This window comes from Oncorhynchus nerka, unplaced genomic scaffold (genome assembly GCF_034236695.1).
Source record: "Oncorhynchus nerka isolate Pitt River unplaced genomic scaffold, Oner_Uvic_2.0 unplaced_scaffold_2681, whole genome shotgun sequence".
NCBI classification, from domain to species: domain Eukaryota; kingdom Metazoa; phylum Chordata; class Actinopteri; order Salmoniformes; family Salmonidae; genus Oncorhynchus; species Oncorhynchus nerka.
This window is the reverse complement of record NW_027038619.1, coordinates 10199-25000: the sequence shown is the minus strand read 5'-3', so window position 1 is coordinate 25000 and position 14802 is coordinate 10199. Positions and strand designations below refer to the sequence as shown.

Below are 14802 nucleotides of genomic sequence, written 5' to 3'. Positions count from 1 at the left end.
TCAACCCCTGCCTCTATCCACCCCTGCCTCTAGTCACCCCTCCACCCCTGCCTCTAGTCATCCCTCCACCCCTGCCTCTAGTCATCCCTGCCTCTAGGTCACCCCTCCACCCCTGCCTCTATCCATCCCTGCCTCTTGTCACCCCTCCACCCCTGCCTCTATCCACCCCTGCCTCTATCCACCCCTGCCTCTAGTCACCGCTCCACCCCTGCTTCTAGTCACCCCTCCACCCCTGCCTCTAGTCACCCGAGAGCCCTGCCTCTAGTCACCCCGAGAGCCCTGCCTCTAAGTCACCCCTCCGCCCTGCCTCTAGTCACCCCTCCGCCCCTGCCTCTAGTCACCCCTCCGCCCCTGCCTCTAGTCACCCCTCCGCCCCTGCCTCTAGTCACCCCTCCGCCCCTGCCTCTAGTCACCCCTCCGCCCCTGCCTCTAGTCACCCCTCCACCCCTGCTTCTAGTCACCCCTCCACCACTGCCTCTAGTCATCCCTACCTCTAGTCACCCAGTCACCCCTCAACCCCTGCCTCTATCCACCCCTGCCTCTAGTCACCCCTCCACCCCTGCCTCTATCCATCCCTGCCTCTTGTCACCCCTCCACCCCTGCCTCTATCCACCCCTGCCTCTATCCACCCCTGCCTCTAGTCACCGCTCCACCCCTGCTTCTAGTCACCCCTCCACCCCTGCCTCTAGTCACCCCGAGAGCCCTGCCTCTAGTCACCCCGAGAGCCCTGCCTCTAGTCACCCCTCCGCCCCTGCCTCTAGTCACCCCTCCGCCCCTGCCTCTAGTCACCCCTCCGCCCCTGCCTCTAGTCACCCCTCCGCCCCTGCCTCTAGTCACCCCTCCGCCCCTGCCTCTAGTCACCCCTCCACCCCTGCTTCTAGTCACCCCTCCACCACTGCCTCTAGTCATCCCTACCTCTAGTCACCCAGTCACCCCTCAACCCCTGCCTCTATCCACCCCTGCCTCTAGTCACCCCTCCACCCCTGCCTCTAGTCACCGCTCCACCCCTGCCTCTAGTCACCCCTCCACCCCTGCCTCTAGTCATCCCTGCCTCTAGGTCACCCTGCCTCTAGGTCACCCCTCCACCCCTGCCTCTTGTCACCCCCCACCCCTGCCTCGAGTCACGCCCCCACCCCTGCCTCTATCCACCCCTGCCTCTAGTCACCCCTCCACCCCTGCCTCTAGTCACCCCTCCATCCCTGCCTCTCTAGTCATCCCTGCCTCTAGGTCACCCCCTCCACCCCTGCCTCTCGTCACCCCTCCACCCGTCTCTAGTCACCCCCCACCCCTGCCCCCTGCCTCTATCCACCCCTGCCTCTAGTCACCCCTCCACCCCTGCCTCTAGTCACCGCTGCCTCTCCACCCCTCTGCCTCTAGTCACCCCTGCCTCTAGTCACCCCTCCCTCCCCCTGCCTCTAGTCACCCCTCCACCCCTGCCTCTAGTCACCCCTCCACCCCTGCCTCTAGTCACCCCTCCACCCCTGCCTCTAGTCACCCCTCCACCCTGCCTCTAGTCACCCCTCCACCCCTGCCTCTAGTCACCCCTCCACCCCTGCCTCTAGTCACCCTCCACCCCTGCACTCTAGTCACCCCTGCCTCCACCCTCACCTTCTAGTCACCCCTCCACCCCTGCCTCTAGTCACCCTCCACCCCTGCCTCTAGTCACCCCTCCACACCGCCTCTAGTTATACCTGCCTCTAGTCACCCCTCCACCCCTGCCTCTAGTCACCCCTCCACCCCTGCCTCTAGTTATACTCTGCCCCTGCCTCTAGTCACCGCTCCACCCCTGCCTCTAGTCACCCCTCCACCCCTGCCTCTAGTCACCCCTCCACCCCTGCCTCTAGTCACCCCTCCACCCCTGCCTCTAGTCACCGCTCCACCCCTGCCTCTAGTTATACCTGCCTCTAGTCACCCCTCCACCCCTGCCTCTAGTCACCCCTCCACCCCTGCCTCTAGTCACCTCCACCCCTGCCTCTAGTCACCCCTCCACCCCTGCCTCTAGTCACCGCCCACCCCTGCCTCTAGTCACCGCTCCACCCCTGCCTCTAGTTATACCCCTGCCTCTAGTCACCCCTCCACCCCTGCGCTCTAGTCACCTTACCCCTGCCTCTAGTCACCCCTCCACACCCCTGCCCTAGTTATACCTGCCTCTAGTCACCCCTCCACCCCTGCCTCTAGTCACCCCTCCACCCCTGCCTCTAGTCACCCCTCCACCCCTGCCTCTAGTCACCCCTCCACCCCTGCCTCTGCCGCTCCACCCCTGCCTCTAGTTATACCTGCCTCTAGTCACCCCTCCACCCCTGCCTCTAGTCACCCCTCCACCCCTGCCTCTAGTCACCCCTCCACCCCTGCCTCTAGTCACCCCTCCACCCCTGCCTCTAGTCACCGCTCCACCCCTGCCTCTAGTCACCCCTCCACCCCTGCCTCTAGTCACCGCTCCACCCCTGCCTCTAGTTATACCTGCCTCTAGTCACCCCTCCACCCCCTGCCTCTAGTCACCCCTCCACCCCTGCCTCTAGTCACCCCTCCACCCCTGCCTCTAGTCACCCCATGCCTCTAGTCACCCCTCCATCCCCTGCCTCTAGTCACCCCTCCACCATGCCTCTAGTTATGCCTCTAGTCATCACCCCTCCACCCCTGCCTCTAGTCACCCCTCCACCCCTGCCTCTAGTCACCCCTCCACCCCTGCCTCTAGTCACCCCTCCACCCCCTGCCTCTAGTCACCCCTCCACCCCTGCCTCCTAGTCACCCCTCCACCCCTGCCTCTAGTCACCCCTCCACCCTGCCTCTAGTTATACCTGCCTCTAGTCACCGCTCCACCCCTGCCTCTAGTCACCCCTCCACCCCTGCCTCTAGTTATACCTGCCTCCTCTAGTCACCGCTCCACCTGCCTCTAGTCACCCCTCCACCCCTGCCTCTAGTCACCCCTCCACCCCTGCCTCTAGTCACCCTCCACCTGCCTCTAGTCACCCCTCACCCCTGCCTCTAGTCACCCCTCCACCCCTGCCTCTAGTCACCCCTCCACCCCTGCCTCTAGTCACCCCTCCCACCCCTGCCTCTAGTCACCCCTCCACCCCTGCCTCTAGTCACCCCTCCACCCCTGCCTCTAGTCACCCCTCCACCCCTGCCTCTAGTTATACCTGCCTCTAGTCACCGCTCCACCCCTGCCTCTAGTCACCCCTCCACCCCCTGCCTCTAGTCACCGCTCCACCCCTGCCTCTAGTCACCCCTCCACCCCTGCCTCTAGTCACCGCTCCACCCTGCCTCTAGTCACCGCTCCACCCCTGCCTCTAGTCACCCCTCCACCCCTGCCTCTAGTCACCCCTCCACCCCTGCCTCTAGTCACCCCTCCACCCCTGCCTCTAGTCACCCCTCCATCCCTGCCTCTAGTCACCCCTCCACCCCTGCCTCTAGTCACCCCTCCACCCCTGCCTCTAGTCACCCCTCCACCCCCTGCCTCTAGTCACCCCTCCACCCCTGCCTCTAGTCACCCCTCCACCCCTGCCTCCTAGTCACCCCTCCACCCCTGCCTCTAGTCACCCCTCCACCCCCTGCCTCTAGTCACCCCTCCACCCCTGCCTCTAGTCACCCCTCCACCCCTGCCTCTAGTCACCGCTCCACCCCTGCCTCCTGCCTCTAGTCACCCCTCCACCCCTGCCTCCTAGTCACCCTCCACCCCTGCCTCTAGTCACCCCTCCACCCCTGCCTCTAGTCACCCCTCCACCCCTGCCTCTAGTCACCCCTCCACCCCTGCCTCTAGTCACCCCTCCACCCCTGCCTCTAGTCACCCCTCCACCCCTGCCTCTAGTCACCCCTCCACCCTGCCTCTAGTCACCCCTCCACCCCTGCCTCTAGTCACCCCTCCACCCCTGCCTCTAGTCACCCCTCCACCCCTGCCTCTAGTCACCCCTCCACCCCTGCCTCTCTAGTCACCGCTCCACCCTGCCTCTAGTCACCCCTCCATCCCTGCCTCTAGTCACCCCTCCACCCCTGCCTCTACTCTAGTCACCCCTCCACCCCTGCCTCTACTCTAGTCACCCCTCCACCCCTGCCTCTAGTCACCCCTCCACCCCTGCCTCTAATTGTTAGTTATCATTCTTTTGTGAATTCTCTGTGATTAAGTGGCTCTTAATGAAAATAAAAATGCTTTAAATGTAATTCAGTATGACCTTATTGTAACTACTGTATTATTGATGTTTTTATAGATTATATTTCTAATGAACAAAACTAGTTTGTTGCTAGTGGAACAATTGTCTGAAGTGCTGTTTTACCACATGCAGGACGCATCTGAAAGACTCAATCAACAGACTACAGTAACACTGGGACAGACTACAGTAACACCGGGACAGACTACAGTAACACCGGGACAGACTACAGTAACACCGGGACAGACTACAGTAACACTGAGTCCTGTAACTATCAGGTTGGAACAAACTACAGTAACACTGAGTAACACCGGGACAGACTACAGTAGCACCGGGACAGACTACAGTAACACCGGGACAGACTACAGTAACACTGAGTCCTGTAACTATCCAGGTTGGAACAAACTACAGTAACACTGAGTAACACCGGTACAGACACTATGTAACACCGGGACAGACTACAGCACGGGACAACACCGGGACAGACTACAGTAACACCGGGACAGACTACAGTAACACCGGCACAGACTACAGTAACACCGGGACAGACTACAGTAACACCGGGACAGACTACAGTAACACCGGCACAGACTACAGTAACACGGGACAGACTACAGTAACACCGGGACAGACTACAGTAACACTGAGTCCTGTAACTATCAGGTTGGAACAAACTACAGTAACACTGAGTAACACCGGGACAGACTACAGTAGCACCGGGACAGACTACAGTAACACCCCGGGACAGACTACAGTAACACCGGGACAGACTACAGTAACACCGGGACAGACTACAGTAACACCGGCACAGACTACAGTAACACCGGGACAGACTACAGTAACACCGGGACAGACTACAGTAACACCGGGACAGACTACAGTAACACTGCTCCTCTCCAAGCCTTGTGGCTAAGTCCCAAATGGCACCATATTATTCCATACAGTGCACTACCCCCATAGGGCTCTGGTCTAAAGTAGTGCACACTACCCCCATAGGGCTCTGGTCTAAAAGCAGTGCACTACCCCCATAGGGCTCTGGTCTAAAGCAGTGCACTACCCCATAGGGCTCTGGTCTAAAGCAGTGCACTACCCCCATAGGGCTCTGGTCTAAAGCAGTGCACTACCCCATAAGGGCTCTGGTCTAAAGCAGTGCACTACCCCCATAGGGCTCTGGTCTAAAGCAGTGCACTACCCCCATAGGGCTCTGGTCTAAAGCAGTGCACTACCCCCATAGGGCTCTGGTCTAAAGCAGTGCACTACCCCCATAGGGCTCTGGTCTAAAGCAGTGCACTACCCCCATAAGGGCTCTGGTCTAAAGCAGTGCACTACCCCCATAGGGCTCTGGTCTAAAGCAGTGCACTACCCCCATAGGGCTCTGGTCTAAAGCAGTGCACTACCCCCATAGGGCTCTGGTCTAAAGCAGTGCACTACCCCCATAGGGCTCTGGTCTAAAGCAGTGCACTACCCCCATAGGGCTCTGGTCTAAAGCAGTGCACTACCCCCATAGGGCTCTGGTCTAAAGTAGTGCACTACCCCCATAGGGCTCTGGTCTAAAGTAGTGCACTACCCCCATAGGGCTCTGGTCTAAAGCAGTGCACTACCCCCATAGGGCTCTGGTCTAAAGCAGTGCACTACCCCCATAGGGCTCTGGTCTAAAGTAGTGCACTACCCCATAGGGCTCTGGTCTAAAGTAGTGCACTACCCCCATAGGGCTCTGGTCTAAAGTAGTGCACTACCCCCATAGGGCTCTGGTCTAAAGTAGTGCACTACCCCCATAGGGCTCTGGTCTAAAGTAGTGCACTACCCCCATAGGGCTCTGGTCTAAAGTAGTGCACTACCCCCATAGGGCTCTGGTCTAAAGTAGTGCACTACCCCCATAGGGCTCTGGTCTAAAGTAGTGCACTACCCCCATAGGGCTCTGGTCTAAAGTAGTGCACTACCCCCATAGGGCTCTGGTCTAAAGTAGTGCACTACCCCCATAGGGCTCTGGTCTAAAGTAGTGCACTACCCCCATAGGACTCTGGTCTAAAGTAGTGCACTACCCCCATAGGGCTCTGGTCTAATGTAGTGCACTACCCCCATAGGGCTCTGGTCTAATGTAGTGCACTACCCCCATAGGGCTCTGGTCTAAAGTAGTGCACTACCCCCACAGGGCTCTGGTCTAAAGTAGTGCACTACCCATAGGGCTCTGGTCTAAAGTAGTTCACTACCCATAGGGCTCTGGTCTAAAGTAGTGCACTACCCCCTAGGGCTCTGGTCTAAAGTAGTGCACTACCCCCTAGGGCTCTGGTCTAAAGTAGTGCACTACCCCATAGGGCTCTGGTCTAAAGTAGTGCACTAACCCCCTAGGGCTCTGGTCTAAAGCAGTACACTACCCATAGGGCTCTGGTCTAAAGTAGTGCACTACCCCCATACGGCTCTGGTCTAAAGTAGTGCACTACCCCCACAGGGCTCTGGTCTAAAGTAGTGCACTACCCATAGGGCTCTGGTCTAAAGTAGTGCACTAACCCCCTAGGGCTCTGGTCTAAAGTAGTACACTACCCATAGGGCTCTGGTCTAATGTTGTAATGTCACTACCCATAGGGCTCTGGTCTAAAGTAGTGCACTACCCCCATAGGGCTCTGGTCTAAAGTAGTGCACTACCGCCATAGGGCTCTGGTCTAAAGTAGTGCACTACCCATAGGGATCTGGTCTATAGTAGTGCACTACCCCATAGGGCTCTGGTCTATAGTAGTGCACTACCCATAGGGCTCTGGTCTAAAGTAGTGTACTACACATAGGGCTCTGGTCTAAAGTAGTGCACTACCCATAGGGCTCTGGTCTAAAGCAGTGCACTATATAGGGAATAATAAGGTGTCTTTTGGGACAAAGCCTTTGTTCTCCTCTCTGCCTCTCCTCCCTAGGCCTTTTCTCCTCTCCTCTAGCAGCGTAATCCATCTCAATAGCTGTTATCTAGGCCAGAGAAGCCTATTCAGACTGACTACACACAGGAGCGAGCACACACACGCACACACAAAATGGTGCCATCTGGTTTGCTTAAAAATATAAGGATTTTTAAATTACTCATACTTTTACTTTTGATACTTAAGTATATTTTTTTGCAATTAACATTTGCGTTTCATACTTAAGTATATTTAAAACCAAATGGCTTTTAGACTTTTACTCTAGTTTTAATTTAGTGGGTGACTTTCACTTTTACTTGAGTCATTTTCTATTAAAGGGATCTTTACTTTTACTCAAGATTGACAAACGGGTACAGGTCGGGTACGGATCGGGTACAGGTCGGGTACAGGTCGGGTACAGGTTGGGTACAGGTTGGATACGTGTCGGGTACAGGTTGGGTACAGGTCGGGTACAGGTCGGGTACGGGTCGGGTACAGGTCGGGTACGGGTCGGGTACGGGTTGGGTACAGGTTGGATACGTGTCAGGTACAGGTCGGGTACAGGTTGGATACGTGTCAGGTACAGGTCGGGTACAGGTCGGGTACAGGTTGGATACGTGTCGGGTACAGGTCGGGTACAGGTCGGGTACAGGTCGGGTACAGGTTGGGTATGACCCCAACCCCTGGAAATGACCCCAACCCCTGGAAATGACCCCAAATCCCTGGAAATGACCCCAAACCCTGGAAATGACCCCAAATCCCTGGAATTGACCCCAAATCCCTGGAATTGACCCCAACCCCTGGAAATGACCCCAACCCCTGGAAATGACCCCAAATCCCTGGAATTGACCCCAAACCCTGGAAATGACCCCAAACCCTGGAAATGACCCCAAACCCTGGAAATGACCCATAATGAAGACGTCTTTCACAACACCATCACTAACATTACTTATTGAAACATTCAAATTATTCACCTGCCAGACCAATCAACTAGCTTGGATGTCATTCAATATAAACATGACAGTCAAAATCACGTATCTGTGTAAAGATATGTATATCTATAGTCCATACCCTTCAGTATGCTGTAGTATGGACACCATGAGTTCCACAGCCAGGGCTCCTGCTATCATGGCCAGGCCTGGACGACTCACTGTACACTGCTGGTCCAGGGTCCGGTCTCTGGTGGACTGATACAAACAACAACAACAACAACAACATCAACAACAACAAGAGGTCCAGGGTCTGGTGGACTGATACAAACAACAACAACAGGTCCAGGGTCTGGTGGACTGATACAAACAACAACAACAACAACAACAGGTCCTGGGTCTGGTCTCTGGTGGACTGATACAAACAACAACAACAACAGGTCCAGGGTCTGGTCTCTGGTGGACTGATACAAACAACAACAACAACAACAACAAGAGGTCCAGGGTCTGGTCTCTGGTGGACTGATACAAACAACAACAACAACAGGTCCAGGGTCTGGTCTCTGGTGGACTGATACAAACAACAACAACAACAACAACAAGAGGTCCAGGGTCTGGTCTCTGGTGGACTGATACAAACAACAACAACAACAACAAGAGGTCCAGGGTCTGGTCTCTGGTGGACTGATACAAACAACAACAACAGGTCCAGGGTCTGGTCTCTGGTGGACTGATACAAACAACAACAACAAGAGGTCCAGGGTCTGGTCTCTGGTGGACTGATACAAACAACAACAACAACAACAACAGGTCCAGGGTCTGGTCTCTGGTGGACTGATACAAACATCATTTTTCATTTGATACACAATAATAGCTTTTTTGAATTTGAAAGGCTCTCTCACATCTCCGTGGGCAACAACAACAACAACAACAACATGGCGTCTTACGTCTCCGGGGGCGACAACGTCATTACAGAAGTAGCATCCGAGGCGGTGTCCGGGGATGTTGGAGAACAGAGAGGCTGCTGGGAGCTGGGCGGGCTCGGCCGGCGTGGAGGAAGAGGATGAGGCGGAGGAGGAAGAGGAAGGGTCGGAGGAGTCTCCTGGTCCACAGGGTTTAGGTTTCTTCAGACCGTGTCTCATCACCACGAAGGTGTCAAAGCCCAGGGCAGAATTCACTACCAACTGGATAGGGAGGGAGGGAGGGAGGGAGGGAGGGAGGATAACATTAAAATGACCTCTCCCCCCAAGCTAAACACATATATACTAGCAAAACAATCTCACTTTCATTATGTTGACGATTGTAAGTCACTGGGTTGAGTTCAATATGCTGTTATAGACTATTATACACCAAGCCATTAAGGATACAGACTGTGTCCCAAATGCTACCCTATTACCTACAGTATATTCCCTATACGCTGTGCACTACTTTAGACCAGGACCCTATTCCCTATATAGTGCACTACTTTAGAGCAGGGCCCTATTCCCTATATAGTGCACTACTTTAGACCAGAGCCCTATATAGTGCACTACTTTAGACCAGGGCCCTATTCCCTATATAGTGCACTACTTTAGACCAGAGCCCTATATAGTGCACTACTTTAGACCAGAGCCCTACATAGTGCACTACTTTAGACCAGAGCCCTATATTGTGCACTACTTTAGACCAGAGGACTTTTGCCTATTTAGTGCACTACTTTAGACCAGAGCCCTATATAGTGCACTACTTTAGAGCAGGGCCCTATTCCCTATATAGTGCACTACTTTAGACCAGAGCCCTATATAGTGCACTACTTTAGACCAGAGCCCTATATAGTGCACTACTTTAGACCAGGGCCCTATTCCCTATATAGTGCACTACTTTAGACCAGAGCCCTATATAGTGCACTACTTTAGACCAGAGCCCTACATAGTGCACTACTTTAGACCAGAGCCCTATATTGTGCACTACTTTAGACCAGAGCCCTATATTGTGCACTACATTAGAGCAGGGCCCTATTCCCTATATAGTGCACTACTTTAGACCAGAGCCTTATATAGTGCACTACTTTAGACCAGAGCCCTGTATAGTGCACTACATTAGACCAGCGCCCTATATAGTGCACTACTTTAGACCAGAGCCCTGTATAGTGCACTACTTTAGACCAGAGCCCTATATTGTGCAGTACTTTAGACCAGAGCCCTATAACCTATATAGTGCACTACTTTAGACCAGAGCCCTATATAGTGCACTACTTTAGACCAGCGCCCTATATAGTGCACTACTTTTGACCAGAGCCCTATATAGTGCACTACTTTAGACCAGAGCCCTATATAGTGCACTACTTTAGACCAGAGCCCTATATAGTGCACTACTTTAGACCAGGGCCCTATATAGTGCACTACTTTAGACCAGGGCCCTATATAGTGCACTACTTGTGACCAGGGCCCCTAAGGCTTGTAGTTCACTATATAGGATGTCATTTAGGACCTGTCGCCTGATCCCACCCTCTCTCTACCGGCGAAGTAGAGACCCGATGCATCTCTCTCTACCAGCGAAGTAGAGACCTGATGCATGTACCCTCTCTCTCCCGATGAAGTAGAGACCTGATGCATGTACCCTCTCTCTACCAGCGAAGTAGAGACCCGATGCATGTACCCTCTCTCTCCCGATGAAGTAGAGACCCAATGCATGTACCCTCTCTCTACCAGCGAAGTAGAGACCTGATGCATGTACCCTCTCTCTACCAGCGAAGTAGAGACCCGATGCATGTACCCTCTCTCTACCAGCGAAGTAGAGACCCGATGCATGTACCCTCTCTCTCCCGATGAAGTAGAGACCTGATGCATGTACCCTCTCTCTCCCGATGAAGTAGACCTGATGCATGTACCCTCTCTCTCCCGATGAAGTAGAGACCCGATGCATGTACCCTCTCTCTACCAGCGAAGTAGAGACCCGATGCATGTACCCTCTCTCTTCCGATGAAGTAGAGACCCGATGCATGTACCCTCTCTCTACCAGCGAAGTAGAGACCTGATGCATCTCTCTCTACCAGCGAAGTAGAGACCCAATGCATGTACCCTCTCTCTACCAGCGAAGTAGAGACCTGATGCATGTACCCTCTCTCTACCAGCGAAGTAGAGACCTGATGCATCTCTCTCTACCAGCGAAGTAGAGACCTGATGCATGTACCCTCTCTCTACCAGCGAAGTAGAGACCTGATGCATGTACCCTCTCTCTACCAGCGAAGTAGAGACCCGATGCATGTACCCTCTCTCTACCAGCGAAGTAGAGACCCAATGCATGTACCCTCTCTCACGCCCCCTTACCTTCCTATTGCTGGCAGCTATAACAGTCGGCAGCCATCGACTCTCCCTGGTGTCCATCAACAGGAAGACGACGTCATGCTCCGAGATCAGTTTCTCCAGGTGTTCAACGTCCTGCCGGGCCTGAGACATGGTCGCCTCAGAGAAGTTGACCGGGTGGCCTGGCATAGGGATGCTCATCACGTGTCCCTCTGCATTCTATAAAAAGGACAATATCATCAAGTTTAGCCAATAGGTATAACACTGGCATAGAGATGCTCATGGTATGACCTTCCACACACACAGACATCATTTTATAATTTTTTACCTTTATTTAACCAGGCAAGTCAGTTAAGAACAAATTCTTATTTTTAATGACAGCCTAGGAACAGTGCCTGTTCAGGGGCAGAACGACAGATTTCGACCTTGTCAGCACGGGGATATGAACTTGCAACCTTCCGGTTATTAGTCCAATGCTCTAACCACTAGGCTACCTGCCACCTCTACACTCTAACCACTAGGCTACCTGCCACCTCTACACTCTAACCACTAGGCTACCTGCCACCTCTACACTCTAACCACTAGGCTACCTGCCACCTCTACACTCTAACCACTAGGATACCCTGCCGCCCCTACACTCTAACCACTAGGCTACCTGCCACCTCTACACTCTAACCACTAGGCTACCTGCCACCTCTACACTCTAACCACTAGGCTACCTGCCACCTCTACACTCTAACCACTAGGCTACCTGCCACCTCTACACTCTAACCACTAGGCTACCCTGCCACCTCTACACTCTAACCACTAGGCTACCCTGCCGCCCCAGGTTACCATAGGTATAGGTATATGTATAGGTTACCATAGGATATAATACCCATTTTGTTAAAGATGCGGTCCGGGATCTTAAGCACTCACCAACTTGTAACGTATCATACGAATTGCTAAAATACATCAAATATGAGCAAAGATCCAAATGTTTTTCCAAGATGTGTATAAATGTGAAGTGTCCGGTTGGGAATTTCCACTCACTACCAAATATGGTGATGAGAGGGAAGCCCAGTGGCAGGCAGCGGGAGAAGATGGAGCGAGATAGATTATGGCCGACATTCTGCTTATTTTCTCATCGATGGAATATTGGATCTCAATGCAGTTTTATTTTGTCCCCAAAACTAGAATCTTACAAACTGAGTGGACTAAGTTTTGTAGACATTACCCTTTTTAAATGTGTTGTTTAAGAGTAGGCGTTAGAGTAGGCGTTCCCTAACTGAGACAGGCCCATATAATGGATTAGTCCACTCAGACAGGCCTCTATAATGGATTAGTCCACTGAGACAGGCCTCTATAATGGATTAGTCCACTCAGACAGGCCTCTATAATGGATTAGTCCACTCAGACAGGCCCATATAATGGATTAGTCCACTCAGACAGGCCTCTACAATGGATTAGTCCACTGAGACAGGCCCATATAATGGATTAGTCCACTGAGACAGGCCCATATAATGGATTAGTCCACTCAGACAGGCCTCTATAATGGATTAGTCCACTCAGACAGGCCTCTATAATGGATTAGTCCACTGAGACAGGCCCATATAATGGATTAGTCCACTGAGACAGGCCCATATAATGGATTAGTCCACTGAGACAGGCCCATATAATGGATTAGTCCACTGAGACAGGCCCATATAATGGATTAGTCCACTGAGACAGGCCCATATAATGGATTAGTCCACTGAGACAGGCCCATATAATGGATTAGTCCACTGAGACAGGCCCATATAATGGATTAGTCCACTCAGACAGGCCCATATAATGGATTAGTCCACTCAGACAGGCCCATATAATGGATTAGTCCACTCAGACAGGCCTCTATAATGGATTAGTCCACTCAGACAGGCCTCTATAATGGATTAGTCCACTGAGACAGACCTCTATAATGGATTAGTCCACTGAGACAGACTTCTATAATGGATTAGTCCACTGAGACAGACCTCTATAATGGATTAGTCCACTGAGACAGACCTCTATAATGGATTAGTCCACTGAGACAGACCTTTATAATGGATTAGTCCACTGAGACAGACCTCTATAATGGATTAGTCCACTGAGACAGACCTCTATAATGGATTAGTCCACTGAGACAGACCTCTATAATGGATTAGTCCACTGAGACAGGCCTCTACAATGGATTAGTCCACTGAGACAGACCTCTATAATGGATTAGTCCACTGAGACAGACCTCTATAATGGATTAGTCCACTGAGACAGACCTCTATAATGGATTAGTCCACTGAGACAGACCTCCACAATGGATTAGTCCACTGAGACAGGCGTGAATCAGACAGGTGTCTCGTGTGCCATCATTTATATATATACATACATATATACAGTATATTTGCCATTGCTCGACAAAAACAAATATTGGTCGAACAACAGCCTGTGGACCAAACGGGATCAGTCGTATTTAGGACCGACACTTCAAAACCTTAGTTATTTTGTTACTGTCTTTTTTAGCCTTTTATGAAGGTGTTATTCATTGCGTAGCAGTAAAGGCCAAATTAAAACAAAAAGTGGGATACCAAAAGGACCCCCCCCCCCCCAAGGGCTTAGGCTTTTAGAAGTTAACACAAAGCAGATTCCATCTGTAGGGGGCCATTAACACAAAGCAGATTCCATCTGTAGGGGGCCATTAACACAAAGCAGATTCCATCTGTAGGGGGCCATTAACACAAAGCAGATTCCATCTGTAGGGGGCCATTAACACAAAGCAGATTCCATCTGTAGGGGGCCATTAACACAAAGCAGATTCCATCTGTAGGGGGCCATTAACACAAAGCAGATTCCATCTGTAGGGGGCCATTAACACAAAGCAGATTCCATCTGTAGGGGGCCATTAACACAAAGCAGATTCCATCTGTAGGGGGCCATTAACACAAAGCAGATTCCATCTGTAGGGGGCCATTAACACAAAGCAGATTCCATCTGTAGGAGCCATTAACACAAAGCAGATTCCATCTGTAGGGGCCATTAACACAAAGTAGATTCCATCTGTAGGAGCCATTAACACAAAGCAGATTCCATCTGTAGGGGGCCATTAACACAAAGCAGATTCCATCTGTAGGAGCCATTAACACAAAGCAGATTCCATCTGTAGGGGGCCATTAACACAAAGCAGATTCCATCTGAGTGGGTGTTGTAATATTCTAATGATGGTGTCCTAATCACCAGTCACATCCTCATCTGATGTGTGTGTGTGTGTGTGTGTGTGTGTGTGTGTGTGTGTGTGTGTGTTCCGCCCATGGTCAGTGGTGATGAGAGAAGGCTGGGAGAGACTGGTGGCCTGTTTGTGTTCTGGTCATGATGGAACCATCTGTGTGTGTGTGTGTGTGTGTGTGTGTGTGTATAATTGATGACGTTGGGAGCACCGTCTGCCTGCGTTTCTGGTCTGGCCAGAAGGAATTGCACACAGCGCATATAAACCTGGGACATCAACCATTCTAAACTGACCTTAGTGGGAGTGACAATAGAATTATATGGGAGTGACCTCACTGAGTAAAGGATT

General features: G+C 52.4%; 1 pseudogene; it reads right to left on the bottom strand.

Annotated features, from left to right (window-relative positions):
- The window catches only part of LOC135567041 (ubiquitin-like modifier-activating enzyme ATG7), a 19281-nt pseudogene extending 7802 nt beyond the window's left edge, over positions 1-11479 (bottom strand).
- Positions 11480-14802: the final 3323 nt, after the last annotated feature.